Raw genomic sequence first — 5,508 nt, 5'->3', positions numbered from 1 at the left:
GGTTTTTGCACCCAAGGTTCTCTCTCACTAGCATGTTTATTAGCAATAAAATCTTCCTTAGTGTACTTTGTATTCTTAGTATGCTTTTTAGGATCCTCTTCAATTTCTTCTTTATCAGAAGTATCATTTTTATCATTACCACTTTCAGTTTCAGCATCAGAGATAGATATACTATTAAGATCTCTAGCAGGTTTAGAAGATTCTACAACCGTTTTATGTTTCTTCTTCTTTTTCTTAGACTGAGTCCTAATATCATTAGCTCATTGAGAATCTCACTAGTAGGAAAACCCTTATAGGTAGAAATACCATCTGTGGCGCACGTAAAAAATATGCTCCACAAAAATTATTTCCGTGGCGCACCAAAAATATGCTCCACAGATATTTCTAATTTCTGTGGCGCATGTAGGACTGGTACGCCATAGAACTTTGTCTTTCTGTGGCGCATGTGGACGGATGCGCCACAGAATCTCCATGGGGCCCATGCGAGATCCAGCACTGCACATGGGCGAAGGGAATTCTGTGGCGCATCTGCCACATGCGCCACAGAAAGTCAAAATTCTGTGGCGCATATGGGCATATGCGCCACAGAAGTTCTTCTTTCTGTGGCGCATGTAGGCATATGCGCCACAGAAAATTGAAGGATTTTTTCTCCCCACGCAACTCCACCCCCCCCCCCCCCCCGTGTGGATCGCCTTTTTTAGCACTGTAAAATAAAATAGAAATAGATAGAAATTTCAAAAAATAAAATCATTCGAGGTGCCCATGTATTATGTCATCTAGTACCACTGAAAATTAACAAACATGAATTTCGACTTTTTTTGCAAAATTGCGTTGCAAAATCATCAAACTGGATTCCTGGTTGCATACGCACTCGAAAAAAACGCACAATATATCAAAATGACCGGGAGAAAATTCTACATCCGAATTCGAAAAGAGTAAAAACATACGGCAAGTCAAAGATTTTTTCCTACAAAAAAATAAAAAATCGAAAAAAAATTATGTGGCGCACCAAGTGCCCATGCGCCACAGAAGTTTTGGCCCGAATTTTGAATTTCGGAGGCGCCAATCTCCTCCTTCTCCCTTTTTCTCCCTTCTCCCCCACCACTTCTCCTCACTTCTCCTCCTTCTCCCTTTTTCTCCCTTCTCCTCTTTCTCCTCCCTTCTTCTCCCGCCTCCTCCTCCACCCACACCGGACAACCTCCTCCTACTCTGGCGACCACCTCCTCCTCCAGCGACCTCCTCCTCCTCCTCCTCCGGTGACCTCCTCCGGCGACCACGACCACGACCACTGTAACGACCCGGAAAAACCCTATATTAGATTTTTCTCCGTTGCTTGTCTTTCCGTGTCGTTCCAAGTCATATGCATCATGCATCATATCATTCACAAGATTTTATCAAGTGAAAATTATTTTTAAATAAAAAATATCTGTGTTTTCCCCTCTCATATGGTTTCTATATGTAAACCCTCCCTAGTGTCTATTCTTATTTATCAAAATCCCAAAACCAAATGGTTGGAAAATTAAAATTTGCAAAGCTAATTTCAAATCCAAATACAAGGTTTATTTTATTTTTTTGAAAACGTTTGCAGTATCCGGGCCTATTTTCATCCTTCTTCTCTATCTTCCTATCTTTTTCCCTCTCTTTAAATTCTTGCTTTAGGAATTTTCCTTAGCAATTCAAATTAGCTGGCCATGTCTTTGGTCCATCTTGGTTTGGAGCTAAGAAATCCTTCCCGTGATCCATCTCCAGCTGCTAGTGGCACAATCCCCTCGCTGCTCCTGCTGGTCCTCTTCTACCTCTACACACGTGAGGCGTGTGACGCTGCTGCATAGATGCCTTGCTCCTCTCCACCACCTGCTCCCCTCCGCTTTTCCCCACCAAATCGAGCAACTTAGCAAACCCTAGCCTCTTTCCTCTGCGCCGCCGCCGTCTCCCTTCTTCCTCTTCTCCACGCAAAACAGTAGGCGGAGATGATTTCAGAAATTCAGAGATATCACCGTCAGAGTCTGCCTCCTCTTCCTCGCCTTCGACCGTCCCCAAGCTCGCCGTCGACTCCATTCGATCGTGGTGAGCCTCCTCGTCCTATTCCCCTTCTCGTACTTCCTTTTCATGCACTGGAGCCACCTTCCCGACAGTCCCCTGTAACTGACGAAAGTGTCAAGGCTGACAGCTCCGAACGTCTTCGAGTTCGGCAAGCCCAGGCATGCCTCTGGTTCCTCCGCGCATCCGCGCTGCTAGTCGCCAATGACCGCATCGCCCTGCATCGCCCTCGTCCTGGCTCGTCCAGCCGTCGAGTCCGTCTCCGACCACCGCGTCTGCCACGGGGATCTCCATCAGTTTCGTCAGTTCGCCTGTGGCCGTCCGTGACGTTGTTTCAGCGCTTCCTCCAGCTTCCCGAGCACTTCTCTGCCCTCTCGGTGAGCTCCTCGTTCCGTTCCCCTCCTTCCCCATCTCAATCGTGCACCGTTACCTATATTCTTCTTTGTACCGAGCTCGTCTCCGTCTCGTTCTGTATGTACGACTGTACGTACGCCATGGATGTGTGCAGGCTCGTACACGAGCTCCTCTTGCTCTTGCCACTGTTGCCTACAGGTCACACACATGCACACGCTCACCCGCACTGAGATCCAGCGCCATCAGACTGTGGTCGACGTCGCCGACGATTTCCCACGGACGCCGTCGCGAGCCTCTTTCTCCGGCAAAAGTTCAGTTCAAGCAGTGTCTTTTCTTTCAGCATAAACGTGCCTCTGAACTTTTACCTTTGTAGTTGGTTTCTCTGCAACGCACACACGCGGCACAATCACCCACGTTCAAGGAGTTCCACCAGTTGTCTGCCTGCTTAAGCTCTCTAGCTAGCTCACAGGCTGATTTATGCAGCAGCCTGCTAGCTTGCTTGTCTACCTCGCTAGGCGTGGCATCAATTGATCCAGCTGCCTGCCTGCCTTAGGTAGTAGCTAATCATTCTGTTTGTGTCTGTCTTGCCGCCGGTCTGCCTCTGATATGGCTTCAGCTTCGTCAGACAAAACACCATCTCCCAGTTTCCCTTTTCCCTACTCTGTTTCTTCTACATTTCAATTGCAAACATGTTTATTTTTATATCTTCTAATATATAGCTCAAAATCAAAAGTGTTATATATGAAATTCGCTCAGAAAAATCCAACAATTCTGAATCTGTCATCCACGTGCATGTTTCAATCTTGCATCATGTCGTGCCGTGCTAGTTTGCATATCACCTAATAAGTAACGCGGAGTATTTGGGGAATTATTGGTTAAGGATTTCCCGTTCCGATTAAACTTGAAGTAGCTCATCATGCCTTGCCTTGCCATGCTAATCAATATTTAATCTTGTCGGTAGAAAAATAACTTGAACCTAATAATTGTTTGTTCGGACTCCGGTTCCGCTTAATTTGGATATGCTGCATCGCATCATCGCTGCCATGTCATGCATATCATCTTGATCATGCTGGTTCTTCTTCCGTAGTTGTAAGCTTTGCATCCGTTGTTTGCTGTAGCATTTGCTTCTTCCCGGATAGGATCGCGAAGTGGTGTTGTGAGATACGACAAGTTCTCCGGATGTTCCTCGGCAAGCTTTAACAGGCAAGCATTTTCTAAACTTCTGTCTCTGCAGAAGTCGCTCACCTATTTTATTTTGTCTTCTCCCTTATGCTAGCCTTGAGTTGCGTTCTTGTCACGTGTCCTATCCACTTGTTACCTCAAGCAGCCTATATTGTCACCACCACCTCCTACAGCTATTGTTTGGTTATCGGGTCTGCCTTGCGAGTCGTAGTGCATGCTAGTGTTGTTTATATCTCGTTATTGTTATCGCTATCTTATTCGGGTTATCAGTTTGAGGATCATGACACATGGTTTATGGTTATATCTGTTGGAGAGTATCATGGTTACTTGTTAATAGTTGTTAGCGGAGGCATCGGTGGGTCAGCTGATCGTTTTGTGACGGCTCACTTGTGTTTCTTTAAAATCTAGGACCCCGAGTTCTGGTTATCTGTTCCGAGACTGAGCGCTCTAACCACACGTGGGTATGTTTATTGGGTCTCCCCTCGACCACTGCCGGAATCTATAGCTTTGTCTAGTGGCCACAACTAGTTCGTAATGTTTTACCATTTGTTGTTGCGTGCATGCCAGCTTGTTACTTGTTTACTTTGGGAAGCCCCTGGGTGCCTTGTATCCCTTGTTTCTGGTGTGCACGTATAGGATGCGGTACGTTCGTTCATCGATGCTGAAGCGGGTCATTCGCCCCAGTGTGTGTTCTGACCCTCGGAAGCCGTAGGCGCAAACAGCTAAGTCCGTTTCGGAGATTCGGCCGGACTTCGATACGGGTTCAACTTGGTTAGGTGGCTTCCTGGACATTGTTGTCGTGAAGGAGAGTGCGAGTCATGATATCCACCTGTCGCAAGTGGGTTGATCGTGCGTGTGGGCACATTTGGGCACCCCTGCAGGGTTACATCTTTTCGAAAAGCCGTGTCCGCGGTTATGGACGACTTGGATCTGTATGACTCGACCATAGACAACTTACACCTGTTGTTTCAATACTAATAACTTGCATAGTAAGATAGAACAACTTAAATAATAAATGGTTAAAACTTGACAACCATGTGAGTGCCTTTGTAAGTACTTCTTTGCGAAGGGGGAACACATCGGTTGTGTTATGTTTGCAGAGTATAGAACTGTTAGTTTATGCGCTCTCTCACCCTCTCTGATAGACGACTTTTGTAGAGTGTCTCTATAGGTTTTTAGTGCTTGCGCGCTGCCGCTTAACCCCACCATATTTGCCTATGACGTTCCTCTTGCGTCCTCTAAGTCCCCTGCGTGCCTCAAGTACAAAGGACGACTGGTTGACGAATGCTTACACGTCTTGAAGTCTTGTTAAGTATGAACCCGTAATTATTGCTGCTTTGGGACATAACCGGGCAGGTATGAAGATCGATACGATGAAGAACGACGCTAGCGCGGTTACCCTTCCGGCTTGGCCTGGGCAGGGTTATGGACGCCACTGGTTATCTTCAGGACTCTTAGTCCAATTTGTATCTTGTCCGTACTCGGACATATTTGATCTTCTGTATGATTTGGATCTTATGTTGTATATTTGTATCTTGACTCGTTGGAGTCGTTGTTGTAATATCTGTTTCTTGTGGGCTCTATTGTAATCCTGTTGTAATGTTACCGCTCGTGTTAATTCCTCCAGCATCACGTGTGTGATCCGTTGCGCACGTCGTGTCGGAGGGCGTCTCTGGATCGATATCGTGCGGATTTCGGCGGGTTCGCTGGGATCCTCAGGCTACTGGTTCTGGGGCGTCACAACCACCACCACCACCACCACCTTCTCCTCCTCCTCCTCCTCCTCCTCCACCACCACCACCTCCACCACCACCACCTACTCCACCACCACCACCTCCTCCGGCCGGTCTCCTCCTCCACCCACCCACCCCACTCACCCACCCACCCAACCCACCCAACTACCCACCTCCGGCGACCGTCCGGCGAAATTTC

The 5,508-nt window shown here is 47.2% G+C and overlaps 1 long non-coding RNA gene across 2 annotated transcripts; it reads left to right on the top strand.

The window, feature by feature from the left end:
* Positions 1 to 1,745: 1,745 nt before the first annotated feature.
* Positions 1,746 to 5,133, top strand: LOC127321806 (uncharacterized). Of its 2 annotated transcripts, none has more exons than XR_011744247.1 (4): positions 1,746 to 2,067; positions 2,163 to 2,417; positions 3,513 to 3,597; positions 4,933 to 5,133. It is a non-coding gene; the product is annotated as an uncharacterized lncRNA (long non-coding RNA). The 2 variants fall into 2 exon arrangements; XR_007864342.2 differs by having other exon boundaries at positions 1,750 to 2,067; positions 2,171 to 2,417.
* The last annotated feature ends 375 nt before the right edge of the window (positions 5,134 to 5,508 follow it).

Source organism: Lolium perenne, chromosome 4 (assembly GCF_019359855.2).
Source record: "Lolium perenne isolate Kyuss_39 chromosome 4, Kyuss_2.0, whole genome shotgun sequence".
In the NCBI taxonomy this organism is placed as follows: Eukaryota; Viridiplantae; Streptophyta; class Magnoliopsida; order Poales; family Poaceae; genus Lolium; species Lolium perenne.
This window is presented reverse-complemented; position numbering and strand designations above follow the sequence as displayed.